The sequence below is a fragment of the Bombina bombina genome, chromosome 1, assembly GCF_027579735.1.
Source record: "Bombina bombina isolate aBomBom1 chromosome 1, aBomBom1.pri, whole genome shotgun sequence".
Classification (NCBI taxonomy): Eukaryota; Metazoa; Chordata; class Amphibia; order Anura; family Bombinatoridae; genus Bombina; species Bombina bombina.
The window spans coordinates 1,542,315,829-1,542,334,835 of record NC_069499.1 but is presented as its reverse complement, the minus strand read 5'-3'; the positions used below and the strand labels follow the sequence as shown (position 1 = coordinate 1,542,334,835).

Here is a 19,007-nt window from a genome sequence, read left to right as displayed (position 1 = left end):
GGCCCGTTTGTTTGTTTCCCTGGATTGTGAGTACCATATCAGTTTTATTCTTCTGTGTACCGACTTCTGCCTGCCTGACCAAGCCTCTTGCCTAATCCCTACTTGCTGATATTTGGACATTGACTTCTGCCTGCCTGACCTTGCCTGTAGCTATTACCCTTTTGCTGACACTTGGATGCCGACTTCTGCTTGCCTGACCCTGTCTTTTGCCTATACCTTTTGCTGATATTTGGATGCCGACTTCTGCCTGCCTGACCTTGCTTTGGCCTTTACCTTTAAACCTATTCTTTGTTAAACAAGACCTGCTTAAAGGGACATTTTACTTTTACAAGCTGCAAAAGAGAACTTTGCCTTTCTGTTTGTTATACACCTGCTTAAAAGGGACATTTACTTTTACAAGCTGCAAAAGAGAACTTTGCCTTTCTGTTTGTTATAAACCTGCTTAAAGGGACATTATACTTTTACAAGCTGCAAAAGAGAACTTTGCCTTTCTGTTTGTTATACACCTGCTTAAAAGGGACATTTACTTTTACAAGCTGCAAAAGAGAACTTTTCCTTTGTTTTACAAGCCTGCTAAAGAGGACCTTTTTCAGAAGCTTCAAAGTAAGAGCATTTCCTTTTTGTTCTTTGTACTACTTAAAGGGACGTTTTATCCTTTGTGGCTTTCCTGCATTCTGGAACAATATTCATTTTTGTTATCTTCTAATCTGCTTCCTGAGTGGGTCACGTCCTGGATATTTCTCAGTGTGCTAGCGTGTGCTTTCAATTCACGCTAGCAGTTGGGTTACATCCCGGATTGATTCCAGAGCGGCTGACAATACCTATAAAAAGCATAATAAAATAAAATATGATATATTGAAGGATTTGGTGAGAACAGATTATAAGAAAGGGGAAATATCCAACTCTGAATTCAGTCCTATTGGATGTAACGTGTCCATATTATAGATCATTTGTGCCTCTAATTTTAGAAGTTGTTTTTCTAAGTTACCCCCTCTCCAATTTTGTTTCACTTTTGATAAGCCCCAAAATCTAAAATGTTTAAGGTTATTTTTATGAACTTCTCTAAATTGTGAGTATAAGTGTGTATCAAGGTTTCCCCTATCGATACATGAAAGGTGTTCCCTAATCCTTTCTCGGAGGGTTCTGGTCATTTCCCCTATGTAATATTTTTTACATGAGCATTCAATAATGTAGATAACTCCTTTATCCTGACACCTTATAGTGTTCTTAATTTTAAATTTGAAGTTATTAATGTCTATTTCCTTCATTTTGCAGCTTTATTTGCAAGACCGACAAACAGACCCCATAATAGGAGATAAAGTACCTGAATATCCTAGGATAATATACAGGAGAGCAAAAAATTTGAAAAGCACTTTAGCTCAGAGTGAATTGAGACCAATAAAAACACATAGTCAAGAGACAAATTTAGAAGGAAATAAACTAATGGGCTTCTTTCCATGTTTCGGTTGTCGGTCTTGCAAATACAACTGCAAAATGAAGGAAATAGACGTTAATAACTTCAAATTTACTAGTGCAAGCAACTGCTAAGTTCACTGAGTCATTATAAGTGACCGAAGATTGTATAGTCACTGTAAGTGACCGCCAAGTTTATTTACATAGACCACCAGCACTTCCTTCTGCTGTTAGGAAATAGGGGACATGGACTGAAGATACATACTCTAAAGTATCCAAACAACTTATTTTATTGTGATCTCTTGCGACACATAGTGTCTTTACATTGCCAGCTATCAATCTTGTTGCCACGATCCAGGAAATTAAAAATGGAACAGTGTTATAGAGCTCATTAACAAAATGGTCACTATAATTATATAATATAATTATAACCCAAATATATGGATAAAACCAACGGGTATTAAATAAAGCAGCCTTCTATGGGTTGAAAACTATAGGTATAATATATGGTATAAAAAATATGTATTAACCTGGATTTATGGCAGGATGACTATAAACTAATGGGTAGGAAGTGCAGCAGTTATGAGAATGATCTCTCTAGATGATCTATGAGGCTGAAGTTGCTGATGTAGCACAGAATATGGTAGATTTGTATCAATATAGAGCTAGAGTATAGCTAAACCAGAACTATGATGAGAAGTAAATAGTTTTCCACATTCCCTTACAACCTATACCCGCCACTCGAGCATGGGCCCTATGCCCAGGCGACGGGCAAATCAGTTAAATTAGTGAGTCTAGAGGTAAATTGTGAATTATCTTTACTCTTTACTAATAGGAGTATAACATTGCTATAGGAAAGCCTCTGGAACTTTAAACCAATGATAGCTAGCTATAATTTTAAAAGACATGTGGCAGCAAATTGTTGGTACCTAATATAGTTAACATAGCTAGTACAAGACGTTGTTAAAATGAATTGTAAGGTTCATTAGAAGGGGAAAAAAACCATCTCATTTATAGATACAATAACAAATGAATGCCTGGTAATTGCTAATGTTAGGCATAATAATGGCTAACCTTATAAAACAGAAGATAAATAAAAATAGCACGCTGTTAATAAAGCATTTAGGTGTACAATAGCTAGCTCATATCTGACAAAAGCTAATAACACATATATAATAGTAGTTAAGATTAAGAACCAGGAGGTAAATTAAAATAGCACACAATTTGTTAAGTAAACATCAGTCTGATAGGAAGAGTTCATACATTCTTGGCAGAATCCATGCAACATACTATCAGTCCCAAAAATACCAAACAAGGCTGCTGCGTGTGAATATCCTTATGTTTAGCCGACTCCAACTTTTGAGGCTTTAGCATGCAAATGTTCAGTAAGTAGCACCAGGCTGTGGATCTGACAGTCACCAAAGGGATGAAAACAGCCGCAAGGTCCGGCATGTCCCGCCAGTAAATCACAAAACAAAGTCTCCAGGGTTGTCTCGGGCAGCAAAGCACTGGGGCATGACTCTGTAAAAAGTGAGGCATCGCGCAGACCAGACCGGACTGAACTCGTTTCCATCAGCTGTACAGCAGAACTGGCTACTTGATCCAAGATGGTGACCCAGCGGACCCCTCCCGTGCTCCATGGTAAGCTGGCAGAGACCTCTTTGTTGCGTGTAACAGAGGTGAAGTGTTCATTTATTGAGGCTGGTTGAGTATCAAAGCCAAGAGATACACTCAATGAAAGCTCACCTTTAGCGGTCTCTATGGTATTGAAAATCTCCTCCTGACCAGGCTACCAGTCTGTCGTATTTGCACTGTGTAAGTAGTGGATACAATATATCATGTATTGTGGTCTCAAGGTTCGAGAAGTGGTGATTCAGCAGCCGCTGCACATGTGTCCCCCAAACATCCACAACGGTGCTAACCTTAGACCAATCCTTGGCCATGTTTTCTGGATCCATCTAGTACCAAGGGCCTGCTATCTGAGAAGGCGTGTTCAAGGAGACGGTATAGGCTGCCGCCAAAAATCTTTGAAGGCCCAGGTTAGGGTTTCAAGTAAGAAAATCTGGGAAATAGTATCACCCCAAGATAGGGATAGTTTTTAGAGATGCCTCTCTGGATTTAGAATATTCTGAGGATTAGTTAAAGCATTTCTGGAGCTCATGCTTTTTGCAACCAATATGGATGCCATCCGGACACGCCCCGCCCCAAGAGTTATAATTTAAAACAGAATCTATCTACAGAATATATACAATTATTAGGCTAAGCTTTGCTTTAAATGGTTCATTATATCTTTTATTTATATTCTATTTAATGTTCCTCTAAGGAAACTCAGTATGTTCAAGGTTTTCAATATAACACATTATGCAGCGAGCCAAACTGGTAAACCCACCTGAAACCTTCATATATACAGCAATATGGAGGATTATATCGCAATAACTAACCTCTGATTAGCTGTGCTGCAGTTTTGTTGTTTTTAGTTCAGCACTGGTACATGGTAATATTTTCCATATATTATACACGTTATCTATGGATACACACAGTGTTAATTTTCTAGAAGCAGGATAGTGTAGCTTTATTCAGAAATATTTAAAACAGTCTCTTCTGCCCACATAAATTATCACAGTGAAAGTGAAATAAGTACAGAATATGACAGCTAAATAATGTACACCAGAAATTATGGATTTAGAAGTGAAATTGACATTTCCACTAAAAAAAATAATTTAAATAAATGCTTATCTAGAGTTCGCTGAAGATTAAAGGGACACAGAACAGTAACAATTTCTTTGTTGTTGCAGCAATATAAAAGTTTGTTTTGTATGTGCATATTTAATCAAACAAACAAACCAGAAATCAATCTGTTGACTGCTATCTATAGGATAAAAGTTATGCTTAAAGGACCAGTAAACTTTTGTAACACACTCGTTAAATGTCTTATTTTAATAATGAATGAAGACGATTCATGTGAATATTGTGTTATAAAACATTATATTATATTAAAAAAATCTTACTTTCAAAATCTTCCTAATCTTGCAGAGCGGCAACCTTAAGACAGCCTTCTCCAAATGCGGCCGTGGCATTACTTTATTAAAGCAAATTGCTGTGCTAGAATTAAAAATGCATTTGCATAATCCATAAAGATGGCGTCTAAATCTGTGCTTGAAACATCATTAATGATGCTGTTATCCCAGGGCTAGATTACAAGTGCCACGGCAAATCAAAATGTTGCACTAGCGAAAACACCTCAAGCATTATGCTTCTTGCACTTCTTGAGTTCCGCTCGTATTACAAGTTGAAAAAATCTTGATTTTTTGCTAGCGGTAGCTCGAGAAGTGCGAAAATTGCTAGTCATGTTTTCTTGTGTGTGCATGCATGTAATCCCCCAAAGAAATAAATGGAGAAAAAAAAGTTTTAAAAAAAAACAAACACCGTACTATAAGCACCTAGCCTAATAACCCCTAAACCGCCATCTCCCACATTGCAAACTAAATAAATTATTAACCTCTAAACTGCCATCCCCCACATTGCAAACAAACTAAACTATTAACCCCTAAACCTTCACACACCCCCACAACGCAAACTAATTAACATCTAAACCTCCTAACCTAACCCAAATTAAAATACACATAAATGAACTTAAAAAAATCCTAACTACCTTAAAAAAACGAAAAACTTACCCGTAAAATTAAATTCAAACCAAAGCTTACCTTAAAGGGACATAATACTCATATGCTAAATCACTTGAAACTGATGCAGTATAACTATAAAAAGCTGACATGAAAATATCACCTGATCTTCTCTATGTAAAAAAACAAGATATTTTACCTCACAATTTCCTCAGCTCACCAGAGTAAGTGCTGTGTAAAAAGTTATACTTCAGCTGCTGCCTAGCTGCAGGTTAAAAAAAAATAAAAAAAAAAAATGAAGAAATGCACAGCAGCCAATCAGCATCAGAGGTGCTGAGGTCATGAACTCTTTTACTGTGATCTCATGAGATGTTACTTAACTCTCATGAGATTTCATAGTAAACTTCCTTAAAGGAACACTCAAGTCAAAATTAAACTTTCATTATTCAGATAGAGCATGAAATTTTAAACAACTTTCCAATTTACTTCCATTAAAAAAATGTGCAGTCTTTTTATATTTAAACTTTTTGAGTCACCAGCTCCTACTGAGAATGTGCAAGAATTCACAGAATAAACATGTATGCATTTGTGATTGGCTGATGGCTGTCACATGGTACAGGGGGAGTGAAAATAGACATAACTTTTAAAATTGTCAGAAAACAAATCTACTACTCATTTGAAGTTCAGACTAAGTGCTATTGCATTGTCTTGTTATCTTGCATTTGTTGATTATGCAAATATACTGTGTTGACTGGTCCTTTAAACTGAATAGGCAAATAACATGAGTGTGCACGAAGCTCACTCCCTTGCCTGTCCCGGGACAGGCATACTGATTTGCTGCTTAGAGTCCTTTGCAATGGGGTGTGAATACTTAGGACATTTTGAGGTAAATTAGCTTTCTTTTTTACATAGAGATGTTCAGGTGATATTTTCTAGTCAGCTTTTTACAGCTATGCTGCATCACATTTAAATGTTTCAACATGGGGACATCCGGGTGGCGGCCACCTTACAGATCGCACTGAGCTTCAGCTCCTCAAGCTATCTTCATTGGTACCTGATTTAGCATTATATTTTTTTAGCAATACTTTGCTCAAAACAGTGGAGAGGCTGATCTGAAGAAGTCTGAATTCAAGAAATAGGGTTTTTGAATAGTGACTAGGCTCCATAGCCCTCAGTACCGGACTTTGCACTTTGAGGCCTTCCCCTAAAATAGAAGCCTCAGCCTGTCCCCACAACGAGCTGTGCCCTGTGTGCGCAGTATTAACCCAAGCTTAATATGGATCCATCTGCTTGTTTGTTGTCGGAGCTCAGCAATCTTCTAGATGCCTATCAAGCTGCTTTTGAAAAAACCTGCAGAATGGGGTCTGTACATCCATAGCTACTGACCGGGATGAAGCCATGTGGGGAGACTGCGACTGTATGGTAGCGGAGAGGGATGCCGCTGTTATGCACCGGCAGATAATACCCACCTTCCCGAGCCTTGTTCATGTCCCTGCAGAAAGGAGTGATGTACAGCTGACAAGAAACCCACTTACCTCACTGGCGACCTGGATGAGCCGCGAGCAGGGGGCGGATGGCGCCCCTGTCCAGGAGCCTTCTTCAGCATCGGCTGGTGTGGATTGTTCCGAACCTGATGAAGGCACCTTCACTACCGTCCGATGTGCTGAAAGACCCAATGGCAGAGTGGCGGCGGTGCAGAGGAGATGTGTCACAATGCCGGAGATAGCACCAGGAGAAGATAGGACTTCATGTGTCGGAGACGCTGCTGAATATGGGAGATTGGATCAACTCCTGTATGGCCCCGGTTAGCTTACTCTCAGCGGGAGATCACTTCAGGGCAACAGGTCCCTACTTACCATTGCTACTCGCAGCCCTGAATAAATATAACATATGGGTAAATATAGCAGGCAGAGTTGGGGTGGGTTAAATGTTTGAACTGCCTAAGTATACTGCTGTCGCTATTTAACCACAGCAGATTTCTTTATTGGTCCGTTGGACTTTGGTGACAGTAGCTATGTTCAGATGCAAAATACACAAGGGACCCTGAACCTATGTGGAAATGATGGTATAATTGTGCTATGGACCCTTAGACTATTTCCCCTCCTAGAACTTAGAACTCCTGATATTGCTTCCTGGCACTGTCGCTTTCAGTAGCCAGACTGCTCCACAGAGACTTTTTTGCTTTTCCCCGCTCTGTAATTTAGCTCAATCTAAAGTGTCTGCAATTCCTTCCCTGTCTCCTCAATTCTGCCTTAGTTTGTCTTGGCAGATAAAATTTAGCTATAGTTGGATTAATTATCTTGATGTACCCAGCTGTATTACCATACTGTGTAACTTAATGATCATGCTTTATCGAGAGTTTTACTCCACTTCGCAATGTACTTGAGGGAAAATCCTTAACAGCCATCTTGGATATTGTAGTTAGTACTAGTCACTCATGTGTCGCAGTGACCACCTTAGACACAAAGGAAAACATCAGGTATCATATGCAGCTTATACTTATCGGAGCTCAGCCCCCCTTTTCCCTTAGCTTTCTCTGCTGGTCTCTCTCTTTAATTTAAGCCCTATAATTATATTATTTCCAGCCCTTATAACGAAGTACCACTTAAAGGGACAGTCAACCATAGAATTGTTATTGTTTTAAAAGATAGATAATCCCTTTATTACTCATTCCCCAGTTTTGCATAACCAACACAGTTATATTAATGTACTTTTTACCTTTGTGATTACCTTGTATCTAGGAACCTTCTTCCAGCCCCCTGATCACATGACTGTGACTGTTTATTATCTATTGTCTTAAATTTAGCATTGTTTTGTGCTAGATCTTAAATAATGTTCTGTGCCTGAACACAGTGTTATCTATATGGCCCACGTGTACTTTCTGTCTCTTTGTGTTGAAAAGAGATTTACAAAGCATGTGATAAGAGGCAGCCCTCAAAGGCTTAGAAATTAGCATATGAGCCTACCTATGTTTAGTTTAAACTAAGAATACCAAGAGAAAAAAGCAAATTTGATGATAAAAGTAAATTGGAAAGTCAATTAAAATGAAATGTCCTATCTGAATAATGAAAGTTTAATTTATACTTGACTGTCCCTTTAAGTTAGAGTTATCTAGGGGGCCTCTCTCCTTTAGCATATGATTAAGGGCGGTATGCTATACCCCATTACATATACGCTCCATAATGACTTTTTCCCCTATGGATCCATAAATATAAATATGAATATACCCTGAGAAAATAAAGTAAAAATAAGAGGTTCAATCACTCGGAGCCCAAGAGTGGTCCCTTTAACTTCTGTTTACTTTTGCAAACTTTGCTAATGAGGATGTATTTGCTTATCTTGTATTGAATGTATTTTGGGAAGCTTCTGTGTCTTCCTCTTGTACAATATTAACTACTACTGTCTGTTTGCTTTATTCTGAACCCCAATAAAAATTATTATAAAAAAAAATAAAAATTAAATGTTTCAACATTTGGGTATCATGGCCCTTTAAAAAAAACAAAAAAATAAAAAAATCCTATTGTAATAATTCTTAAAAAATAAGCACTACAAAAAAAAAAAAAAAAAAATCCTATTCTAAAAGTAAACTACCAATAGCCCTTAAAAAGGCCTTTTGTAGGGCATTGCCCTAAAGCAAACAGCTCTTTTGGTGGGAAAAAACAATAACCCCTAACATTACAAACTCTCCCCCCCCAAAAAAAATAAAAAACCTAAACTATCTATTGCCCCAAAAAGGGCTTTTGGATGGGCATTGTCCTTAAAAGGGCATTCAGCTCGTTTGCTGCCCAAATAAAATAAAATCCTAATCTAAAAAACAAAACCCACCCCCCAAAACAACGTATGTCTAACCCCAAAGTTGGTACTCACAGATGATGATGGGCGGCGCTCTATCTTCATCCTGGCGGCAGTCCTCTTCATGCGGTCTCCAGCCGCACACTGAAGAGTGAATGCAAGGTACCCCTTTTATATAGGAGTACCCTTGCATTCCTTTTGGCTGATTTGATTCTTCAAATTCAAATAAGCCAATAGGATGAAATTAAAATTGATTAGAAAATAGTGCAAAGCAACTAGAGACATGGAAAGTTGAATAATTAAGTGCCACCCCACCAAGACAATGCCCCCTTGCACTAGTTATTTGGCTGCCTCTGCTGAAGATTGATTTGAAATCCTGGATCACCCTCAATATTCGTAAGATCTGCCCCAGTGGCTATTACCTGTTTACATATGTGAAGGATCATTTGAGATTGAGTTTTGCGAGGGATAATGAAGTCATGATAGCTGTAAAGTGACTGAACAATCAAGAATAATCTTACTTTTTTTTTAGGGCATTAAAAACATTGTTTGAAGAAATATGTTAAGCTGAAGGGGGATTATGGGGTCTTCTTAAAATACAATTATAATTTATAGATTTGCCCTTATGCTAGTTTCCTTGTAGTTTTGGAGAAATGTATTAATAAATCTACCTTTATTATTTGGTTTTTGGGATCTGATCCTATCAGCCAATAAGCATACTGCAGTATGCTAATGGCAGTTCTTTTTGTTTAATATTTTTCATGTACTGTATATTTGTTCTAGACTGGGAGCTAAAAAATACTAATCTCCAGACTTACTCTCATCACGTCTTTGAGAAACAAAAAGTCAGACTGCATACTGGCCACTATGCTTGCTGTCAAAATAAATCTTTAAATTGCTTTACAATTTTGTAGTTTCCTTTTATATGTTTATTATTTTTATTTGCTTTAGAGATGTCGTCTTTTTTTTTTTTTTTGCATACATTTATAAAGAGCTGCATATCTATTCCTGCACACCCTGGAAGCAAAGGGGTTACATTTAGAATAGAATATATATTTTGGACAAATTGAGATCTGTCACAGTTATGGTTAATAGAAATCATAAGACAGCAGGGCTTGATCAGGTGAAAAAGATGCTCAACTCAACATTGCAAATTTTTCATCTTAACCTGCAAATTTCCTGCTGTCAGCTACTTGGATTTTGCAGACAAAGCTTTCTGCCATATCATGTGGAGTCAGGAAGAGATGCGATGAGTTGTACTGAATGAAAGGCTAAGGGCTTTGTGCGAGAAGGCTCTCCTATGCATAGGGAGGGGAGTTCCTCTGTCTTCTAATCCATGTGACATGGAATTCTGTGCGCTGACGTCTGATGGGACAAATCGAAGCCAAGCACACTCCTGGGGCTGCGTTTCTATAGAGACGGCGAGCACATCTCTTGCAGACTTGCTGTTTGCTTTGTATTCCCATCTGCTTTGTAGAAACAATGGACTGAGAAGGGGAAGCATGTGGAGATAGAAAATATGAGGAGATAATCTATAGAATCCTATGAGTGTAGACAGTAAGAGGCCAGGAGGCGATTTTCCAGTTCTGTTCACGTGGTCTGAATATCTGCACATTCTGTCAGTGCCAATGAAATGACTTTTCTCTTTGCTGAACCAGCCAGGGGAGGTCTGCATTATACATGCGCTCTGTGTGCATCCAGCAAGCACCAATCTTGCCCCAGGCTCTCTGCAAATCATCCCGGGGAGGGGGGCAATTAGAAGTCCTGACTATCCAATCTGTGTGAAGAACAAGGCAAAATGTGAACAGACTTATATATGTGTGTGTGTGTATATATATAAGGACATTATTTATTAATTTATCTATCTAGTCAAAATCATATATTTACGATTCAGACAAAGCACCCAACTTTAAACAACTATGCTATTTACTTCATTTATCAAAATCGCCTTGTCTATTTGGTATAATTTGTTGAAAAGCATATCTAGGTAGGCGCAGGTGCAACAACGAACTACTGGCAGCTTAATTGGTCTGTGTATGTTCATTATTGATCACTGGCTGCACAGTTACGGTTGAATTTTACACAGTTTTGGTCTTGTGTCAGGGTGTGAAAGGTCACAACTTGTCAAAAGAACTGAGATTAGGGGCAGTCTGCAGAGGTTTAGATACAAGGTAATAAATGTATTAATATAACCATGTTGGTTATACAAAACTGGGAAATGGTTAACAAAAGAATTATCTATCTTATTAAACAATAAAAAAATTAGACTGTCAAAGGTTTTTCCCAGTTTCCGTACTTAAATGAAAGAGGCAATTTGGTATTTTTTGCTCTGTATTGGTTTCACTGTAATTATCCGCTTTTTTATTAAACAGACATTATACACCAATTTTCATTTAACTGCATGTAGTAGACACTACTAAAAAGAATAATATGCACAGATACTGATATAAACATCCAGTATAAAACCATTTAAAAACGTACTTAGAAGCTCCCAGTTTAGCTCTGTTACAAAGGTAGCTAGAAAACCCACTTTAAGTGGGAAATATCAGACACTTCTCCATCCCTTTGCATATGAAAAGACTCTTTACATAAACAGAAGCAAGCTGGAGTAGGTATACCTCGGTATTCTCCTAAAACTTTGGGGCTTGGTTAGGAGTCTGAAAATCAGTGCAATGTTATTTAAAAATAAGCAAAACTATACTTTAAAAAATAAAACAACAACCTGTATGGGCTATATAAATTGATCATCTACAAAACATTATTACAAAGAAAAATCGAGTGTATAATGTCCCTTTAAGTACATCCATACGAACAAAGTTTTCTTATGATATCCTATATGGGTGCATAAAATAAGAATAAATAGAAGTTTTTTCTTTTCTTTATAACTATTTTTACAAAAGTAGCTATAAAAATACCTCAAAAATCAAAATAGATTCATTTGTCCAGATTTTAGGAATACCTAACACATCTAGGCTTCTGAATAATGTATAGGAAATATAGTCCAAATAGTACATGGATGGAATTATTGGTTTAATGCTAAAATTTGCTATGCTTGGACGTAAGCTTAATTGTGGTCACACAATCCAAAACCACATAATTGGAGAAACTAGGCACCCCAGGGTATTTATCTAAATGCATTTTAAGACTTATAATTTAACCCTTTTACAGCCAAAATAATTAAACTTAAATAAAATTAATTTTAACACTTTGATTGACATAGGTGCGCTTACAGGAAGAGAAGGGAGGGATCAAACATAGCACCTTACAGTATCACTGAACTGCCTCCCTCACTCCTAGTATACCTTTCATTAAGCTAGTTAGCTGCTAGTATGCCTTAATTAATCTAGTTAGCTGTTAGTATGCTTTTCATTAATCTACTTAGCTGCTAGTATGCCTTAATCTAGTTAGCTGCTAGTATGCCTTAATTAATCTAATTAGCTGTTAGTATGCCTTTAATTAATCTAGTTAGCTGCTAGTATGCCTTACTCTAGTTAGCTGCTAGTATGTCTTTCATTAATTTAGATAGGTGCTAGCATTCCTTTCATTAATCTAGTTAGCTACTAGTATGCCTTTCATCAATCTAGATAGCTGCTTGTATGCCTTTCATTAATCTAGTTAGCTGCTAGCATGCCTTTCATTAATCTAGATAGCTGCTTGTATGCTTTTCATTAATCTAGTCAGCTACTAGTATGCCTTTAATTAATCTAGTTAGCTGTTAATATGCCTTTAATTAATCTAGTTATCTGCTAGTATGCCTTAATTGATCTAGTTAGCTGCTAGTATTCCTTTCATTAATCTAGTTAGCTGCTAGTATTCATTTCATTAATCTAGTTAGCTGCTAGTATGCCTTCATTGATCTAGATAGCTGCTAGTATACCTTTCATTAATCTAGTTAGCTGCTGGTATGCCTTTCATTATTCTAGGTAGCTACTAGTATGCCTTTCATTATTCTAGATAGCTGCTTGTATGACTTTCATTAATCTAGTTAACTACTAGTATGCCTTCATTTAACTAGATAGCTACTAGTATGCCTTTCATTAATCTAGTTAGCTGTTAAATAATCTAGTTATCTGCTAGTATGCCTTAATTGATCTAGTTAGCTGCTAGTATTCCTATCATTAATCTAGTTAGCTGCTAGTTTACCTTTCATTAATCTAGTTAGCTGCTAGTATGCCTTCATTAATCTGGTTAGCTGCTAGTATTCATTTAATTAATCTAGATAGCTGCTAGTATGCCTTCATTGATATAGATAGCTGCTAGTATGCCTTCATTGATATAGATAGCTGCTAGTATGCCTTCATTGATATAGATAGCTGCTAGTATGCCTTCATTGATATAGATAGCTGCTAGTATACCTTCATTAATCTAGTTAGCTGCTAGTATGCCTTCATTATTCTAGATAGCTGCTTGTATGACTTTCATTAATCTAGTTAACTACTAGTATGCCTTTCATTAATCTTGACAGCTGCTAGTATGCTCCCCCGGCTATTACGGTCCTCATTGAGCTAAACTAGTACGTCTCCTACCCACACCCTAGTAGTCTTCGCTAGTACACGATACAGCCGCAAGACTGCCCCTCAGTGATTCAGACATCCCCACAACTGTACTGCGCAACGCTGTAATCGCGCCAGCGCTTTTCTTATATAGGGTAGTTAGCCACACCCCTCTAGTCCTGTCTCCTCCTCTCTCGGATTAAATCCCCAAATTCCCCATCGCTCCAATAGACTTCCGGTTCCGGTCATGCTTCGTGTCAGTTCCCGTAGTTATCTGGCAGTTTCTGCGGTACTGACGCGATCTACCGTAAGGACTACCGGGGCTGTTCGCCGGTGAGCACTGAAATTGCCCGTGTGCGGGGAGTCAGCCCCAGCGTGTGGTTTCTGTGAAGAGGCGTGAGCACCTCTCTCTATATAGCTGTGTGTATACTGGGAACATGACATCTTTCTGCTCAAATCTGTATATGAGATGGGCGTGGCTCTGTATGCACTAAGGCGAAGCTTCAGTATAGTGGGCGTGGCCTCCACATGATATTATTATTATTCCTATTTTATTTTATGAAGTGCCAACATATTCCACATTGCTTCACATGGCTATTATTTGTATAAATAACACAAGGAGACAAAACTGTAAAGAGACAAAGCTTATTTGACGTTTGTCATTTAAAGGGATATGAAACCCAAACATTTTCTTTTGTGATTCAGACTAAACATACAATTTTTTAAAAGGTTTCCAATTTACTTCTATTATCAAATTTGCTTAATTCCCAAGATATTCTGTGTTTAAGAGATACCTAGGTAGACATCAGGAGCCCTACATGGGCAGGAAACAGTGCTACCACCTAGTGCTCTTGCGAATGGATAACATTCTTGCAACATTGCTCCCACATAGTGCTCTAGAAATCAGCTGTCTCCTAAGCATACATTCCTGCTTTTCAACATAAGTTACCAAGAGAACAAAGGAAAAAATGATCATAGAAGTAAATTAGAAAGTTGTTTAAAATTGCATGCTCTATCTGTCACTAGGCGTTACGCCGCTGCTCGCTATGGCTGTTGCCATAGACGCGGCGGTGATGACTCGTTGCTATAGCCGTTGCCATAGACACAGTGGTGGTTTATAGAGTGCGGCGATGACGTCATCGCCACAGACTGTCTCTCCTGGATGCCGCTCCTGATTACACCTGTGTGGCCTCCTTGGTGCCAATCTGTGCCTTCTGTAAGTGCTCTTTTTCCTTTACTACACTGCCTAAGTATAGGTGTTACTGTGTGTGGTCTGGGTGCTGTATTACTTATATTGCTGGATTACCATATCGTTACTGAACTCTGCCTGTCTGATCACTCTACTTGCTTAACCTTTGTACTGCTGGATTGCCATATCGTTACTGAACTCTGTCTGACCACTCTGCCTGCTTAACCCATGTACTGCTTTATTGCCTTATCATTGCTGAACTCTGCCTGTCTGACCATTCTATTGGTTTACCCCTGAACTCTTATACTGCTGGATTTCCTTTGTTGCTGACACCTGCCTGTTCCTGACCGTTCTATTGGTTTACTCCTGAACTGTTATACTGCTAGATTGCCTTCCTGTTGCCGGACTCTGCCTGTCTTGACTATTCTCTGCCTTCATCTTATTGCCGTGAAGGACTACCCTGTCTACAGTGAGTACTACTTACCTCATTTTATATACTCACTCTGTTATGGGATATTTCCTATCCTTCCACTTGACACCAGGATAAGAAGACAACTGGCCAAGTTTGGTCTGATAGAGAAATATCCCATGAGCATTACATTATACTTGGGATTACATTATACTTGGGCCATGGACCCAAATGAGATAGCAAGAGCAGTCACTCTTCAGAGACAGATGCTGGGAACCCATACCATACACTTGCAGAATGTGGATTCTAAACTAGAGGCTATAACCGCTATGCTCTCCTCACTGGTTACAGAGAAGAACACTATTCCTGTTGTTACACAGACAGCCAGTCCCAGATGCTAGTGCTGCAACTTCTTCCCCTGCTTCTGGAAGTATACCCCGGATACCATTGCCTGACAGGTATGATGATACTACTGATTGTAGGGGCTTTCTCAACCAATGCAGGCTGCACTTTCGCAAGGATCCTCACACCTTCCAGTCTCATCAATCAAAGATCAGTTTTATAATTTCTTTATTGAAAGACAAGGCCCTAGCCTGGGTCTCTCCCCTTTTGGAACAGAGCGCTTCACTCCTTAACAATACCGATGCCTTAATTTCTGCATTATCTTCTGGGTTTGGGACCTATGGCCGCGCTTCTGCTGCAGAGTACTCTCTTGAATCTCTGTCAGAGTAATAGAACTGTGGCACAATACGCCATCAATTTTTGCACCTTGGCACTTGAGACCAGTTGGGATGGCAGTGCTCTTAAGGCGGCCTTTAGGAGAGGCTTGCATGAGCGCATCAAAGACGAGCTTACTTATCGTGATGTTCCTTCTTCACTGGATGAATTCATAACACTTTGTATCAGTCTGGATTCTCGCTTTCAGGAGAGACTAGCTGAGAGAGACAGAACTCGTAGAATCCCTCATTCTCGTCCCCCTACTGTCCGGTCTCTAGACTATCCTCTACCTCTTCAGCACCTCCAGTTACCTCTGTAGAGAAACCCATGGATCTCTCCTCCCTCAAGCCTACAGAATCTGAAAGGCAGATTGAGACTTAAGAATTGTGATTCTTCCGGGAAAAGCCAATGCTTAGAGGATACAACTGGGGTACCTCTAATCGTGGCCAAAACTAAATCCCCCTCACTCTTCTCAGATCCTGGTATCTGTTACTCTTACCTTTCTTCAGAATTCTATCCATGCTCAAGCCTTTGATTCAGGGACAGCAGGAAATTTTCTAGATTACCGTTTCATGATTCAGACAGGGTTGCCGCTTCTGCAGAAAAAACAATGTCTTAAAATAACTACTCTCTGGATGGCACTCCCCTTGGATCAGGTTAAATCCACTTAGAATCTGCACCCCTAGCCATGACTGTGGGAGTCTTTCATACTGAACAGTTGCAGTTCGATATAATTTATTCTCCAGAACAACCAATTATCCTTGGTCTTCCTTGGCTTCGTATACACAATCCACAGTTCAACTGGACTGAGGGACAGTTGGCTTCCTGAGGTACATCCTGCTTCAACTACTACCTGGCTAAGCTTACTCCACTGCATCACATCCGATAGCAAGCCTACAGATCCTTTCAAACCTTCCCTCAGTATATGCAGATTTTACAGATGTGTTTCAAAAGAAAGCAGCTGATGTGCTGCCACCCCACTGTCCTTACGACTGCAAAATTGACCTCTTTCCTGGAGCCCCACTTCCTAAAGGGAGGACTTATCCACTCTCCAAAGCTGAAACCAAGACCATAGAGGAATATATCAAAGAGAATCTAGCTAAAGGTTTTATTCGCCCTTCCTCTTCTACTGCCGGGGCTGGCTTCGTTTTTGTCATTAAAAAAGATCATGGACTCAGACCCTGTATCGACTACAGAGCCCTAAACAACATCACTATCAAGAATCGCTATCCTATTCCTTTGATCACTGAACTATACGATTTGCTCCAAAATGCTTGCTACTTCACTAAGGTGGACCTACATGGGGCGTACAATCTAATTCATATCTTTCCAGGACATGAATGGAAGACTGCCTTTAACACGAGATCCTTTTGGGCTGTGTAATGCCAATTGCCCCTGCTGTCTTCCAAGCATTTGTCAACAATGTCTTGCGTGATCTCCTTAATCGCACTGTCATCGTTTATCTGGATGACATCCTTATATTCTCCTCCACCCTTGAGGAGCATAATGAGAATGTAAAACAGGTACTTCTTCGCCTCAGGAACAATTCTCTGGTAGCCAAACTGGAGAAATGTGAGTTTGATCAAGTCCAGATCCAGTTCCTTGGGTATATCATCTCAAAGGAAGGTTTTGCCATGGATCCTACTAAGCTAACCGCAGTTCTGGAATGGCCTCAACGGAATGGCCTCAACCCACCTCTTTAAAGGAACTACAGAGATTCTTGGGGTTCTCCAACTATTACCCTAAATTTATAAAGAACTCCCAGAAAGTCGCTCCACTCATTGAGCTGACTAAAGAAACAGAGACTGTAAGAATTGGATTCCTGTAGCCGTGGATGCTTTCTCTCCTCTGAAAACAGTATTTTGTTCTGTTCCTGTGCTCCGCCATCCTGATCCTGACCTGCAGTTCACTTTAAAGGTTGATGCCTCCGAGAAAGGAGCTGGAGAAGTCTTAACCCAAAGGGATCCGTTAACCTCCAAGTTGCAACCTGTAGCCTTTTTTTCCAAACACTTTACTCCTGCAGAAAGGAATTACGATGTGGGTTATCATTAAAATGGCCTTGACTGAATGGCGTCATTGGCTAGAAGGTACCGCAAACCCCATTCAGATTCTCACTGATCACAAGAATCTGACGTACCTAGAGACTGCTCATCGACTCAATCCTTTATAGGCCAGGTGGGCCTTATTCCCGTTTTAACTTCATAGTCTCTTATCTTTCTGGGACCAAGAATAAAAAGCTGACGCACTTTCCCGTAGGTTGCCTCAGTCTAGTGATTTCTGAAGCTCCTATCGAACACATCATACCCCCTTCCTGTGTAGTTGCTTAACTTAACTTTCTACTACAAAGACTGCAACATGCCCAGTCTAGAAAGCCTCCTGAAGCCCCCGCGGCTCCTGAGATCTTCTTTGTACCTCCGAACTTTCACACCCCTGTGCTATCCTGGGCTCAGGACTGCAAACTATCAGGACATCCTGGTCTGACAAGAACCTTTAAGCTTCTTTCCCAACATGTATGGTGTCCTACCATAAAGTCTGACTCACAGGATTATGTAAAAGCCTGCGTGACCTGTGCTGCCAGTAAGACTCCCCAATCCTTGCCCTGTTACATGTGGTATGACTTCATGGCATTCCTGTGAACATTGTTTCCGACAGAGGTCCTCAATTCATCTCTACCCTTTTTGAAAGATTTTTGCAAATTGATTGGAATCACTGTTTCCTTGTCTTCTGGCTACCATCCCCAAACTAAAGGGCTAACAGAGCGAATCAAGATCTTGAAGCCTATCTCAAAGCTTATGTCAATTCTCTTCATACCAATTTGTCTGGATTGTTGCACTAGCTGAACTGGCAAAGAATAGTCACTGGCACTCTTCTCTACGATGTTCTCCATTTCAAGCTGCAGCAGGCTATCAACCTTGTGTCTTTCCGCTCAGTTTACAGGGGTTCCTGCTGCAAATCGACACTTTACTGACCTCACTACTCATTGGCAACGTATTCGCTCTCAGTTACGTTCAGCCATCTCCAGATACAAGAGTTTTGCTGGTCATCATTGAGCCACTGTACTTGCCTTTTCAATAGGTGAACGTGTCTGGGTCTCTACGTCAACCCTGTCATAAATTAGGGCCTATATATATCGGCCCTTAAAGGGACACTGAACCCAATTTTTTTCTATCGTGATTCAGATAGAGCATGCAATTTTAAGCAACTTTCTAATTTACTCCTATTATCAAATTCTTTTCATTCTCTGGGTATCTTTATTTAAAATGCAAGTTTGTAAGTTTAAAGAAAAAGGGTACGATCCCTATAGGGGGCGCTAGTGTGTTGTGAAATATCCAGTAATACAACAAAAATGATTAGATTTAGTCACCAATAAA

General features: G+C 39.4%; 1 protein-coding gene and 1 long non-coding RNA gene across 3 annotated transcripts in view; one reads left to right on the top strand and one right to left on the bottom strand.

The window, feature by feature from the left end:
• Positions 1-19,007, top strand: part of SPATA20 (spermatogenesis associated 20) — a 416,269-nt gene that overhangs the window by 51,885 nt on the left and 345,377 nt on the right. The window lies entirely within an intron of this gene.
• LOC128654703 (uncharacterized) lies at positions 9,735-13,445 on the bottom strand. The gene is made up of 2 exons (XR_008401476.1): positions 13,355-13,445; positions 9,735-10,605 (listed from the first exon to the last, which is right to left on the bottom strand). It is a non-coding gene; the product is annotated as an uncharacterized LOC128654703 (long non-coding RNA).